We start from the raw sequence: 15,687 nt of genomic DNA, 5'->3' as shown, positions 1-15,687 counted from the left end.
TATGTACTTTGACAATAAATTTACCTTAAACTTAATTCTTGTGCATCAATCGTCTGTCCACAGTAAGTGATGCTTGGTTTAAAGAATTCACACTTGTTGCTCATGGTCTGAGCCCATAATCTTTGTCTCTTCTTCCATCTCCATCTGTAGCTAGGCTTCAGCTAAGTCTACTTCGCTGAAATGTTTTCCTCCAGAAAGGTTTGCAAAGATTTTCAGCTGACTCTATTGCAGGGGATGTGGCATGCAAATAGTAGATGGTTCTCCAATCAAGTTGTAGTTGTTCAGCTATCACAGCCCCACAATGCTGGCCCTCCTGATTTTACCACATAAAAGCCCATTGTGGCTCGTTGGTTGCTGTATTTCACTGTTACAGATGTCTGCAAAGTTCAAAGTACAAAGTAAATTTATCACATATAAATACGTCACCATATAAAAACCTGCAAATCATTCCCTTGCTGTCTTAATAAAGCTAATAACCATAATAGAACCAATGAAAGTCGGCACCCACAGGGTGGACAACCAGCGAGCAAAAGACAACAAACTGCAAATGCAAAAGAACAAAAAAAAGGAAATAATAATAGTAAGAAAAAGAAGAAATAAATATCGAGAACATGAGACAAAGAGTCCTTGAAAGCGAGTCCATATGTTGTGCAAACAGTTCAGTAACAGGTCACACGAGGAAATCTGCAGATACTGGAAATTCAAGCAACACACATCAAAGTTGTTGGTGAACGCAGCAGGCCAGGCAGAATCTCTAAGAAGAGGTACAGTCCACGTTTCTGGCCGAGACCCTTCGTCGGGACTAACTGAAAGAAGAGCTAGTAAGAGATTTGAAAGTGGGAGGGGGAGGTGGAAGATCCAAAATGATAGGAGAAGACAGGAGGGGCAGGGATGGAGCCAAGAGCGAGACAGTTGATTGGCAAAAGGGATATGAGTGGATGATGGGACAGGAGGCCTAGGGAGAAATAAAAGGGGGAGGGGGGGAAACCAGAGGATGGGCAAGGGGTATAGTGAGAGGGACAGAGGGAGAAAAAGGAGAGAGAGTAAAAGAATGTGTGTATATAAATAAATAACTGATGGGGTACGAGGGGGAGGTGGGGCATTAGCGGAAGTTAGAGAAGTCAATGTTCATGCCATCAGATTGGAGGCTACCCAGACGGAATATAAGGTGTTGTTCCTCCAACCTGAGTGTGGTTTCATTTTGCCCAGCCTCTTCTACTGTAAAGATGAAGCCACACTCAGGTTGGAGGAACAACACTTTATATTCCGTCTGGGTAGCCTCCAATCTGATAGCATGAACATTGACTTCTCTAACTTCCGCTAATGCCCCACCTCCCCCTCGTACCCCATCAGTTATTTATTTATATACACACATTCTTTTTCTCTCTCTCCTTTTTCTCCCTCTGTCCCTCTCACTATACCCCTTGCCCATCCTCTGGTTCTCCCCCACTTTTCTTTCTCCCTAGGCCTCCTGTCCCGTGATCCTCGCATATCCCTTTTGTCAATCAACTGTCCAGCTCTTGGCTCCATCCCTCTCCCTCCTGTCTTCTCCTATCATTTTGGATCTCCCCCTCCCCCTCCCACTTTCAAATCTCTTACTATCTCTTCTTTCAGTCAGTCCTGTCAAAGGGTCTCGGCCCGAAACGTCGACTGTACCTCTTCCTAGAGATGCTGCCTGGCCTGCTGCGTTCACCAGCAACTTTAACCAATTTCCCCCGGGACCAATAAAGTATGACTATGACTATGATTAACTTTGATGTGTGTTGCAGTAGCAGGTCAAATGAAGTTGAGTGAAGTTATCCCCCCTGTTTCAAGAGCCTTATGATTGAGAGGTAACAAATATTCCCAAACCTGGTGGTGTGTTTGCCTGAGACCTTCTTCTTGATGGCAGCAGTGAGAAGAAAGCCTAACCTGGGTGGTGGCTTTCCTGAAACAATGCTCTGTGTAGATGTGCACAATGCTGGGGCAGGCTTTACCCGTGATGGACTGCGGCATATGCACTCCTTTTTGCAGGATTTTCCATTTAAGGGCATTAGTATTTCTATACCAGTCTGTCATGTAGCTAGTCAATATACTCTCCACCACACCTCTATAGAAGTTAGTCAAATTTATAGATGTCATGCTGAATCTTTAAAAACTCCTAAGGAAGTAAAGGTACTGCTGTGCCCTCTTCATAATTGCACTTACATGCTGGGCCCAGGACAACACCTCTGAAATGATAACACCAAGGAATTTAAAATTGCTAACTCTCTCTATTTCTGATACCCCGATGAGGACTGTCTCATGGACCTCTGGTTTCCTCATCCTTAAATCAATAATCAGTTCCCTGGTCTTGCTGGTGCTGAGTAAGAGGTTGTTGTTATGGCACTACTCAGCCAGATTTTCAATCTCCATCCTATATGCTGATTCATCACCACCTTTGATTCAGCCTATGACAGTGGTGTCATCAACAAACTTAAATATGGCATTGGAGCTGTGCTTAGCCACAAAGTCATAAGTGTAAAGTGGGTAGAACAAGCAGCTAAGCAGACAGCCTTGTGGTGCAGCTGTGCTGATGGAGATTGTGGAGGAGATGATCTGAACTGACTGGGGTCTTCAAGTAAGGAAATCGAGGATCCAGTTGCACAAGGAGGTATTGAGGACAAGGTCTTGAAGGTTATTGATTAGTTTTGAGGGGACGATAGTATTCAATGCCAAGCTGTAGTCAATAAAGAGCATCCTGATTTATGCATCTTTGAAGTCCAAATGTTCCAGGGTTGAGTGAAGAGCCAATGAAATGGCATCTGCTGTGGACCTATTGTGCCAATAGGCAAATTGAAGCAGATCCAAGTTGCTTCTCGGGCAGGAGTTGATATGATTCATTACAAACCTCTCATAACACTTCATCACTGTGGATGTAAGTGGTCCAGTATAGATCTTTAGTTGGATATCAGCAAGCTTTGACATGGCGTTCAAACTTATTTCGTGGAATGACTGAGCCAGTGTCCAATTCCATTTTAATTAATTTACCGTTCACTTCTGGTGCAAGCCATATTGTTGTCTCGTTAGTTTTCACACTGTCAATCTTAGGGCTACACAGTCCTGTGTCACTCTCATGATTATCAGAATACTCATCAACAGCATGAAGTTTAGTGCTCTTTTTGAAATTGCAACTTGACTTTTCATCTTTTTCTCTTCCCTGTGCAGTTCATTTATTTTTGTCTGTCTGGCTGCTCTTTGTGTACTATTTTGTTGCATTTTCTGCAAGTTTCACCCTTAAACCCACATTGGTCTGGTGAATGAGAGCACCTTCCACAAGGATAACACAATTTGTTTGGCCAGTTAGATTTCTTTTAGATGTTGCAATTTTGTTCATGCTCGCTTTCATTTCTGACTTCAATTCAATAGACATTTCCATGGATACAGCAATTTCACTTTCTCTTTTAAATGTGAGCATTTCTTCAGTTAGGGGCAGTTTTTGAATGCTTTCTTGTAAGATTCCATAAACTAAACAACCTTTTAGTGTGTCATTAAGCCCATCACTGAACTGACAATGCTCAGACATTCTCCTCAATTCAGCCATGGAAAATGAAATGGACTCCCCTTCCTTTTGATTCCACTTATGAAATTTAAAGTGATCTGCAATCAACAAAGGTTTCCATTCTACATGATCTTGCATTACATTCACAATATCAACAAAGCTCATTTCAGCTGGTTTGGTTGGAGCAGTTAAATTTCTAATCAAACTGTATGCTCTTCCATCTATTACACTCAGCAAAACTGGCACTTGCTTTTCATTTGCTTCAAAATACTGCTCAATTCATTCAGTATACAATATCCAGTTATCTGTTGTGCATTCAAACACATCTACCTTTCCAATATAGCCAAGCATTTCTGTGTTTTAAAAAAATGTATTATTATTATCAGGTGGTACCTACCTACCCACCTAACTACCCCTCTCTCTCTCTTTTACTTTTAGTGAGACACTCATGTATGACAAGGTGGCATAATGATGTATGCTATTCACATACCTTTACATATAACGTATAATAAATTATTTAACCAATGAAGAATGCTTAATCAAACAATAGTGTGTATTTAGAATGTTACTTAAATATTACTGAAATATAAAATACACAACAATGGCAGTCCTAAAACATGTTGAAAATGTTTTGTCCAGATGTAACAAAATATAGATGACGATATCTGAAGCAAAAGAATGGAGGCAATGAATTTTAAGCAGTTTGATTTAGGCAGTCTTAGAGATACTGTGGATGCACTTTAGATGATCATCTCAAACTCAGACAGGACAGGACACCAGCTCTGTGAATAATCTGGTTCAAACTCGTACAGTGAGAAAATGTGCAGTGTCAATGGATGAGGAATAGACTCTCTGGTGGGAAACAGACAATGTCTTTGGTTTTCTCTGCTCATTCAAGTCTAGATGGTGGATATATCTGATACAGTGAAGGGGTCAAGGAAGTGATGATGAAGTGGAAATGCGTCGGCCTGATTACAGCCAATGCCTTGGTAAATAGGGATTCAGTAAATATCATTTGAGAGCAGCTCATTTTCAAACCAATCCCATTCAAATTACATTGAAATATTAAGCAGGTTTGTGTCTGGTTGTAATCTCAGTTTAAGATATTGAGGAACAAGGAATCATTTCAACTTCACCTCAAGTTATTTGATTGGTCGCAGATTTCTTGATTGAGAACAGTCACTCACAATTTGAACTGAGATGCTATTTTATCATTGCATTTCAGAATATACGATTTTCATCCAATGTTTCATATTGTTAAATAACTTGCTAAATTTTGGCTACACTTAAATGGACATATTCAGCAGATTGAAACAAATACTGAGAGATTGATTTTAAGTTCCTTCCATACAGAATGACTAAATGTTTTAGTTTATTATTATTTGCATTGTACTACATTTATCTATAAGTGAATACAAAAAAAAACAGATTGTATGGATTACAGAATTTTCTTTGCAGCCTGTGCTATTCATCATATTAAAATACATCTTATAGACATTTAAAGGAGAATATCTCAAAATAACCTCAGCAGTTTACTCTGCGTTCATTCTGCAATACACCACACAAATAGAATTAGCACATTTACTTGTTCAATTGCTTTGAAGCTGGGGTTTTCTTGATAAATTAATAAACTGATTACTGAGGTTATATAACTTTAGTAAAAAAAAAGCTGGAAAAGGAAGAGTCAAGCCACCTTTTCTTGACATTTGGTGGCATTACCATTGACGAGTCCCTGTGGAACTCAACTAGTTACATAGCACTCTGGGACACAGAATTCAAATTGTTCAAAATTCTTTGTATTACCAAATTTCTCCATATTTCAATCCTGGATACCCTCAACTATGGCCTGACATGGTGACCTGTCATGGTCCTGATCGGGGTCCCTTTAAATTTACCTTGTTTATGTTACGATCCGGACCGTTGATTCCCTGTTTTCCCGTGTCCCTCGACTTTGGTGATTAGAGGCAATTAACGCTCGGCTGAACCGGTAGTTTATAGTCTCCGGCTTTTAGACATTCGGCGCGGGAGCATCTGCAAAGTCATGGTGTGCCAATGGCGTCTGGCTGGAGCAAGCCTAGTCTCTGCCGAAGCGAGTGCCAGTAATTCGCCCTTCCTCACCGGAGCAACCCAGTCCAGTTACCTCGCCGAAGTGAGCCTGCAAAGTTTCCTCATCAAGGTGGGTCCATCGGTTAACCCGCCGGAGGGAATCAAGAACCGCTGTCTTCTGTTCCCGGGCCGAGTCGAGAGCTCGCCACTACCCGGAGGCTCCAAGTTATGTCCTGGCTCCAGCGGCATTCTAGCACCGAGTCAAGTCCTGGCCCTCGCGGCATTCTAGCACCGAGTCAAGTCCTGGGCCTGGCGGCATTCTAGCACCGAGTCAAGTCCTGGCCCTGGTGGCATTCTAGCACCGAGTCAAGTCCTGGCCCTGGCAACATTCAAGCACCAAGTCAAGTCCTGGCCCTGGCGGCATTCAAGCACCAAGTCAAGTCCTGGCCCTGGCGGCATTCAAGCACCAAGTCAAGTCCTGGCCCTGGCGGCTTCCCAGTTCTGAGTCAAGTCCTGGTCCTGGTGGTCTGTGATTCCTGTCCTACCCCCTTGTCTGAATCCCTTCTCTGCCCCTCTCGCCTCTAGCCCTCGTCTGCAGCTCCATCACCTGAGCTAGATAGGTACTGTCTGGTGTTCATTCGTGTTGGTCTTGTCTTGTCTTGTCCTCGCCTCCGTGGGGTAAGTCAGGCCGTCTTGCTGTTGCTCCACGGGGAGTCATGTCTTGTCTTGTCTTGTCCTCGCCTCCGTGGGGTAAGTCAGGCCGTCTTGCCATTGCCCCGCAGAGAGTCGTGTCTTGTCTTGTCCTGTCCTCGCCTTCGTGGGGTAAGTCAGACCATCTTGCCATTGCCCTGTGGAGGGTCATGAGTCCCAGCCCTATGTCCTGTACCCAAGGACGGGTCCCGACTCTGTGTTCTGTGTATGTGTCCATGGTTCCATGTACCTGCTTTCCCGAGACCGAGGCTCTGTGTTCCCATGTTCCTCCTCTCCCTAGCCCATGTCATGTCCATGCCTGGTTCTGGGGTCTGAGCCCAAGGCAAGACCTAGGTACTGGGTCCTTGCCCAGTCTCAGGCTCAGAGTCCATACCCTAGCCTCTTCATGTTTCTTCTAGTTCTGGGAGCCGATTCCGAGTCCTAGCCCAGACCCTTGCTCCCAGCCTAGTCGTAGTCTTCAGTCCTTGTCCAGTTCACTACTCCTGCTCCTGCCTAGCTCTCCTGATATCGAACAATAAACTAAATTTAATTAACCTCACAAGATGTGTCTTGCATTTGGGTCCACCTTTGCTCCCTATGCCCCCGTCATTGTGACAGACCTATAACTGTAGATATCACAAGGAGAAACAGCTCCCCTGTGTCTACACTGCCATGATACTTATGAGGTTTATATGTTTCAACTCCTGTTCCCTTAAACTTGGAGAATTACAGATGGTCCATTCAAATTATCTTCATAGTACAATGACCTTGTCAAAGAAATCAGGCAAGGATTTGACAAGGAGACCAAATCTGTAAACGACATGCAAGGTGCATTTTCACCAAGAGGTTGTATAAGTGGAGTAAGAATTTTTCACCCTCATTGGATAAACAGGCTTATGATCATGGGTGTAATCTGTTCATTTCCATGTGTGACACGTGAAATATTGGTAATTCTACTAATGCCATGAACAATTTATGAATCGTCTTATGAGGATTTTGCAAAAAAATTCTTGAAGGCATTTTAGTTAAAACTAGTGAAGTTTTTTTTTTGAAAATTACAAGGTTGACCCCTGAAAGCAGGGCTCAGAGGAAATGACTGGTGAGTACCAGGATAGGCATAGGTGGTGATTCTTAGACTTCTTTAATCAGGCAAAGTAGTATTATTTGGTGTGTGGCCTGCCTATGAGAGAATGCACACACTTAATATGGACCTAATATCTGAATGAATATGTAACCTGCATCACCTGTGTTGAAATGAAATTTATTTGTCTACATGGTGTAAATCTAGAGTGCAGGAATCAGCCAAAGGAAAATAGATTATAATGACAGTGCTCCTTCCTTGTCTACTGTCACAGGAGGAGGCAGCTTAGGCAAGAAATCCCTGAACTGCAGACAGCCAAAAGGAAGGACAGGCCAGTATAGTCATGGTGAAAGGCAACATGGAGGAGCATTCCATAGATTGGGATGTTGCAAACATTCCACCTAACCCAAAAAGTAATGCAGTAACCGGGCTGTGATGTGCACTGACAGCATTTCGTTGATTAACAGGTCATACTTCTAATGAATGGTCGTTCAGTGATTGATACAGGTGCAGATAGCTCATTTATATATTGTAAGTAGACTAGCCTGAAGGAAAATCAAGTTTATTCTCAAATGCAAAGATGTATGCATGCACAGGCACAATGAAAAACTTACTGCAGCCTCATCACAGACTCATATCTTTTGAGACATAACATTCACATGAAAAACATAAATTATACAAGTCCATTATAGTACAAAGTGGTCAAAGTAATCATAGTGTTTCCATACCGAGATAGTGATTAGGGTTATACAGATTGGTTCAAGAACAAAATGGCTGAAGGGAAGTGGCTGCTCTTGAACCTTGTGGTGTGAAACTTCAGGCTTCCGTACTCCCTGCCGGATGGTAGCTGTAAGAAGTTGCTATGGCCCTGTTAGTGGGAACCTCTGATAATAGATGCTGCCTTCCTGAGGCAATGCCTAACGAAGATACTCTCAGTCATGGGGAGAGATGTGCTATGATGCATTGTGCTGAGCCTAGTACTCTTTCCATCTTCTTATGTTCCTGCATATTTTAATTATTGTTCTACACCGTGATGCAACCAGTCAGGGTATATTCAGCTGGGCACCTGTAGATATTTGCTAGTGTTCGGTGACATGCCAGACCTCCTTAAACTTCTCATAAATGTCATTGAGGAATATGAGGGTTTCTGCCGCTACCAATCCGCTAGATGTTGAGGGCTCTAGAGAGACAAGCAGTTTCTCTTTCAACTGTTTCTCCTTTCATAAGTGCTCCTTGAACTACTGATTTTTTTTCTACCTTTTTTTGCTTTTACTTCAGATTTCGGCATGAGTTTTTTAAAATTTTCAGTGAATTCTATACCCCTTCATACTTTCTGAGCAAAAGCATAGTTCTTCTGATTCTCCTACCAACTACGTTAAACCTATGACCACACACAAAATGCTGGAGGAACTCAGCAGGCCAGGCAGAATCTACAAGAAGATGCTCTTTTCAATAAATGCTGTCTGGCCTGCTGAGTTCCTCCAGCATTTTGTGTGTGCTGCTTGGATTTCCAGCATCTGCAGATTTTGTTGTTTGTAAAATCTATGACTCCCTGAATTTTGCTACCTCAGTTATAGAAAATAGCTCCTCGTTTATCCTATCCTGGACACTCATAATTTTAATTTTCCTTCAGGCCTCTTTGTTGCAGGGAGAACAAGCTCATCTATTCAATCACTCCTCGCAACTAAAATTGTCCAATGCCTGTAGATCTCCTAAAGACACCCTCCTGCACAATTACATCTCTCCCATAATGTGGTGATGAGCACAGAGCACAGTACACAAAGTGAGGCCTAATAATTTGGCAGAACTTCCTTGCTTACATTTGATTTCTCAGCTAATAAAGTCAGAGCATCCTATTTGCCTTTCCAGCCACATGTATTTACTTGTCCTCCTATTCTTAATCATATGTGAACATACGCTCCAATGCTCCACTTTTCGTCCAATCTTCTCAGTATTCTTCTATTTATTGTGTATTCTATATTACACCTCCCCAAGTGCATTACCTCACCCTTCCCTTGATTACGTTTCATTCGTACTCTTCGGCAATTGGTAACAATTGGGGTTGAATAGTTGCCATGGCTGGGGTCACTGTTAGAGATGATCAGTGAATCAGAGGTGGGAATTTCGTCAGGGACCGTGCATGAATCCAGACTTTATTGAGTCCAGGGAGATGGTAAGTTACATCAAAAGGTGATGTTCGGTAGAGGTGGAATGAGTACTGAAGGAGGGGGTGTAAGGACAGTTTGCATCTTTAGGTTCTCAGTAGCAGGGTGTAATTCTATAAAATCCTGGTCAGGCAGAGTACCAAGATTCAGAATCATATTGACTATTCTGGTGTTGCTCCGAAGGAACAGAGAATGGGGAATCAAGCACCCCATGTGACCCTATACAGAAAATGTAACAACGGTATAAATTGAATTCACAACTGCAATAGCATGGTCTAGTTTCCACACTGCTGTGATTCAAACCAGAAACCAATGCAATCATGTTCCACTTTGTGAAAAATTGAATTTCATTGAGAAAGGTAGCAATGTGTGACTGTGCCTTTAGGCTCTTCTGATTTCCTAGTTGGTTGTTATAACTGCATGTCAGCTTGATTCTTATACAAGGACACCCTGATCCTTTTAAATAACAACATGTTCAGATTTTCAGCTTTTTAAATTATTCTACTTTACTATTTTCCACCACCCAAGTGTGAAACTTCACAATTCTCAACATATTCACATTATCCTTCATCTCACTTTATTGTGCTCACTCACTCATGAACTTGTTTATAGCAATTTGTACATCTGAGTTTTCCTTAAAACTCACTTTGACATTCAAACTTTTGTATTGTCAGCATACTTTAATATATTACTTATACCCTGCTCAGCTAAATAATTGCTATATATTGCAGATAGTTGAGTCCAAAAGCAATCATCCTTACTTTTCCCTGGTGAGTAGTTTAACCTTAAAATGCCCCTGCTCTCTGTTAGCCAGTGCTTCATCTTTACATAATCCATGACCCCGATTAGAATCAAGACAGCACATTTTCAGTGGTCATCTTTTAAAACACCAAGGCAAGGGGCACTGGTTCGAGGGCACTTGTTTTTTTTTGTTTTTATTTCACCTGTATTGTTTCTACAGTGGTGCTTATTCTATCTCTTCTAAGATTCAAGTATTCTGGAAAACTTAATTCCCAACCGAAGTCACTATACATGGCTCCATAATTACAATCAAATCAAACCTATTTTTGTCTGCTATTAAAATCTTTTTGCTGCACACATACAGTAAAAGTCTAGAGTACTCATGTTTGTGTGATTTTTATGCTCAAATTATACATAGAAACAATTTTGTTCTGCAGGGTAGATTTTGCTGGAAATTATTTCTAGGTCATTTAGCATCCATCAAGAAAGTAGCCTAGGTATTTCCAATGGTTATTCACTGTATTAAAGCTGATGTTTACCTGTATTAAATTCTACAAGTAATGATATCATTGTCTGTGCTTCAGTCCTTTCTGTTCTTACCAACCTAAACCGGTACATGAAGGTTCAATCTAAGACCTTCGTTTGTTAGAAACAAAAAAAAAAATCACAAGTAGCAAACCCTGAAAAAAAATCATCAAAGATACATGTAATGAATGGCTCCCAAATATATAATTGATAATTAACTGGCAGTTTAAGTTACTGTTGATCAGTATTTATGCAAAAGTATCAATGTGTGTTCCACCATGTCTGTAGCTTTTCCACATTATGCCCATCAGTACATTTGCCATATGGATCAGTGTGTGTCTTGCATTCGGCTCCATCAGAACACTGAATTATATTCAGAGCCTGTATGTATGTTGGACTGCTGCTTCCTACCACCCCTTCCCCCACCCATGCCTCCCTTTCCTTCTCAAGCTGCCTTTTTGGCAGCTGGTCTTTGCTACCATGGAGAGGACTTCTTTAATGCTTGACCACCTTCCCAGAAATCAGCACGGCGATGTTGTGACAGCTGCATCCTCTGCATACAGCTGACGGGGTATTTGGAAATCTATGGAAATTAAGCGTAAGTGACAAGTTGGTGCTTTCTGGATAGGAACCACTGCTGATGTTTGTGGTCAGATAGGAAGATGCTTGTTTTTATATGCAAGTAAATCATCTTAATATAAGCTATTTTTGATCTCGAGCTGGCATCTCCTTTCAACACGGAGTGTAAAGGAAGCCACTCATAAGCATAGTGATGATGTAATTTCTCGAGAAGATGGTTTACGAATTCATAGCTTGGAAACATCAAGGTAAAACACTATAGTTTAAACTTCCTTTACTAGTGGATTTTATTCATTTGTTTACAAAAAGTAGGCATTACTGACAAGCAATCATTGCCCTTGAGAAGATGCCTCTCCTTGAGCAGCTGCAGTCGTCTGTTGAAGTTACTTCCACCAGGCTAGGGACAAGGGAATCCCAGGATTTAGACCCAGCAGCAAGGAAATTTATAGGTTGTGGCATTCCTGTGTACCTTGTGCCACTGTCCTAGGTGATAGTCAATGCAGGTTTGGGAGATGCTATTGAGTTCCGTTGCTTCACATATTTGCTGTTTAGAAGACAGTAAAACATTCATTAAGAGCTGCATTTTAAGTGATCTGGCACTTTGCTGCCTCCGAGGGAGCTCGGTGAGGTTTTGAGCGAAGTGAGTGGCCTTGAGGCCAAGAAGCTTGGACACGGGACATGGGCCCACTACCGACCCAATTTCACACCAATCTCATTGACTGAAGCAGCGAGGAAGATTGAGACCAACGAAAAGGGGAGTGGAAGGCAAGCAGGTGCTGACCGGCGTCTGCTTGCGGGTGACTTGTCTCTCTCCTGCCAGAGGAAGGTGCTGAGTGTGACCGGTCTCTCTCTCTCTCATGCTCCATCTTGGGTCTTGGGCAAAGTTTAATCGACATGGTTTGTAGATTGGACTCTGTGGTTCACGTTGTAATGTGTGTCTGGTTTCTCCCTTTTTGTTGCTATTTTGTGCGATTTTTGATCAGGGCAGACTGGCTCTATGGCCTGCAGACAAGGAACGACGCAGTCCCGGATTGAAACGAACTGAATATTACTGGACAGTTCCAATGATTTGCAGTTTGATGTTTTATATTCTGTGTTTTTTGCTTGCTTTTTTGTGTTGTTTGTCCGATTTGTTCTTTGTGCATGGGGATTTGTTGTTCGACAGGTTTTCTTTGTTTTGTGGCTACCTGTGGGAAGATGAACTTCAGGGTTGCATACTGCATTTATCCTTTAATATTAATGTACTTTGAATCTTTGATTCTTGAAGAGACGGCCGATCTCTCAAAACATAACCCACTGACTGGAATGTGGACAGAGATGGGAAAAATGTTTTGAATGCTTGCACTTACTTTTTTGTCACATCAAACATCCCAGGTTTCTCTTACTCATCTATATTATGCAATGGACTTAGATTTTGCACTGCATTAAGAGCCCTATTCACTGATTGAATTAGCAAGTCAAAGCCTGGAATATGTTAAAAGTAATGAAAACAATGTATGCTATGATTGGAAAGGAAATGTCACAGCAGACACAATAGAATCACAAAAGTTTCACTAAATTCAACAGGATGCACTCCTTGAATTACCACTAAAGAGCTAATTCAAATGATTTCCACTATGATGCCTGTATAAATGCAATATTTCAAGATGAGATATTTTGTTTCATATTTTGTATAAAATTTGGTTATAAAAGAAACTAAAGCAATATTAGGTTCAGTGACCAAGAGCTTAATGCAAAGAACAGTCTAAGGAGTGAATTACAAAGTTTTGTTTGGGGTGGTGTGGGAAGGAAGATTTCTAACATCAAGGAATTAGGCATTAGCTATGTATGTGGAGCTATGAAAACTGCAGAGGCATAGAAATGAGGTTGTAGTCCATATCAGGGGCAAGGTCATAGAAGCTTCTGAACTCACAGGTAGAGGAAATTAAACCTTAAGACATAGGAGCAGAGTTAGGCCATTCAGCCCATCGAGTCTGCTCCACCACTCCATCATAGCTGATCCCGGATCCCATTCAACCCCACACACCTGCCTTCTCTCCATATCCTTTGATGCCCTGACTGATCAGGAATCTATCAACTTCCGCTTTAAATATACATAGTCATAGTCATAGTCATACTTTATTGATCCCGGGGGAAATTGGTTTTCATTACAGTTGCACCATAAATAAATAGTAATAAAACCATAAATAGTTAAATAGTAATATGTAAATTATGCCAGGAAATAAGTCCAGGACCAGCCTATTGGCTCAGCGTGTCTGACCCTCCAAGGGAGGAGTTATAAAGTTTGATGGCCACAGGCAGGAATGACTTCCTATGATGCTCTGTGCTGCATCTCGGTGGAATGAGTCTCTGGCTGAATGTACTCCTGTTCCCACCTAGTACATTATGTAGTGGATGGGAGGCATTGACCAAGATGGCATGCAACTTAGACAGCATCCTCTTTTAGACACCACCGTGAGAGAGTCCAGTTCCATCCCCACAACATCACTGGCCTTACGAATGAGTTTGTTGATTCTGTTGGAGTCTGCTACCCTCAGCCTGCTGCCCCAGCACACAACAGCAAACATGATAGCACTGGCCACCACAGACTCGTAGAACATTCTCAGCATCGTCCGGCAGACGTTAAAGGATCTCAGTCTCCTCAGGAAATAAGAGACGGCTCTGACCCTTCTTGTAGACAGCCTCAGCGTTCTTTGACCAGTCCAGTTTATTGTCAATTCATATCCCCAGGTATTTGTAATCCTCCACCATGTCCACAATGACCCCCTGGATGGAAACAGGGGTCACCGGTACCTTAGCTCTCCTCAGGTCTACCACCAGCTCCTTAGTCTTTTTCACATTAAGCTGCAGATAATTCTGCTCACACCATGTGACAAAGTTTCCTACTGTATACCCACAGACTTGGCCTCCACTGCAGTCTGTGGTAGAGCATTCCACAGATTCACTACTCTCTGGCTAAAAAAAATTCCTCCTCATCACTGTTCTAAAAGACTGCCCCTCAATTTTGAGGCTGTGCCCTCTAGTTCTGGATAACCCCACCATGGGAAACATCCTCTCCACGTCCACATGGTATAATGCTGTCAGGTTTTTATGGCAAGTTAAGGAAAGAGAGATTGGGACTGCAATGAACAAATTGGCAAGAGCAATATACTAATAAGAGTATGATTAACAACTGGAATTTATCACTAAAGGTAGTCATGAAGGCAGTAATGAGATTTTTCTTTAAATATAATGATAAAACAAAAGGGCTGGAAGATATTATTCAACCTAGATAAGTTTGCATAATATTACAAGTGAAAGTAAAAAGTTTTTAATAAAATTGTCCTTTCATTTGTAATATTATCCAATAAAATCATTAGCAGTAACTCTAGCAAAAAACACAGAATTTATTTTATTGGCTAAGGAGGAGGAGGAGGAATGCTCTTCCGTGTTTCTTTAATTGTGCAGAATAATCACACTGAATTAATTGTATTAGCATAATTTATTAATCCTGACATGGTGCAATACTTTTAAGATCTGGTTATTTTTCTTCTTTTAGAAAAGGTTGTTTTACTTTTAGAGTAAGCTGCTAAAGGAACATTGTTGCAAATATTTGCATAGTGAAATATCTGAAGGAAGGCTTTACTTTCAAATGAAATGTACTTTTCAAAAGCCACTAGATACATGTCCCCCCCATTATTTATTTCCCAAAAAAGTAATCTCCCGTCTGAACTGAAACCTTTAACCTGCAAAGATGCAAAATATTAATGAACAAGTTTTTTTTACACAATTTGTTGCCTTTGTGACTTTGAAACAATATAACGAAACTTCTTTATTAAATCTGGTCATTCTACGCATCTGATCCGGAATATTTTTGTAGATCACCCCGCATCTTCTTAAAAACAGACGCTCATTCGTAAGTTAAAGGATTTGCTCAAGCACGTGGGAAAAGCAAGACAACTTTTCCATGTCCATATAATGTTGCTTAAAATGAAAACCTTGTTTCCAGGAATGTATTAATAAATATAATTGCAGCAATATCCGTACTTATTCCCAATCAATTGCATAAAATCATAATACTAATCAGAGTGCCTTGTGACTGACATTCAGGCCAGTGAGTCAAAAGCGACTCTGTACTTTTCAACAACGGGTTTTCATTGACAATCCCTCCCGCCATTTGGAAACCTCGTTACGTAATTGAGTTACGCATGTTCCCATGGCAACAGCAGCGGCCTCCGGGACAGACATTCCAATCAGCCAATCCCTGTGCAAGGATTCTTTGACGCCATTTAACTGACATGCCAGTTGTCAACTCGCTGCCGCCTGAGGACAATAGAGACCAAACTATAACTTGATTGACA

The 15,687-nt window shown here is 41.5% G+C and overlaps 1 protein-coding gene across 3 annotated transcripts in view; it reads right to left on the bottom strand.

Moving 5' to 3' along the window:
- LOC140200406 (gastrotropin-like) overlaps positions 1 to 15,687 on the bottom strand; it is a 192,784-nt gene that overhangs the window by 176,467 nt on the left and 630 nt on the right. Inside the window, exon 2 of one of the 3 annotated variants that reach the window (XM_072263688.1) lies at positions 25 to 377. The exons of the other annotated variants lie outside the window; for them this stretch is intronic. The gene's annotated coding sequence lies outside the window, so the exon portion shown is untranslated. The remainder of the gene's footprint in view (positions 1 to 24; positions 378 to 15,687) is intronic. 3 annotated transcript variants of the gene reach the window in all.

The sequence above is a fragment of the Mobula birostris genome, chromosome 7 (genome assembly GCF_030028105.1).
Source record: "Mobula birostris isolate sMobBir1 chromosome 7, sMobBir1.hap1, whole genome shotgun sequence".
Lineage (NCBI taxonomy): Eukaryota > Metazoa > Chordata > Chondrichthyes > Myliobatiformes > Myliobatidae > Mobula > Mobula birostris.
This window is presented reverse-complemented; position numbering and strand designations above follow the sequence as displayed.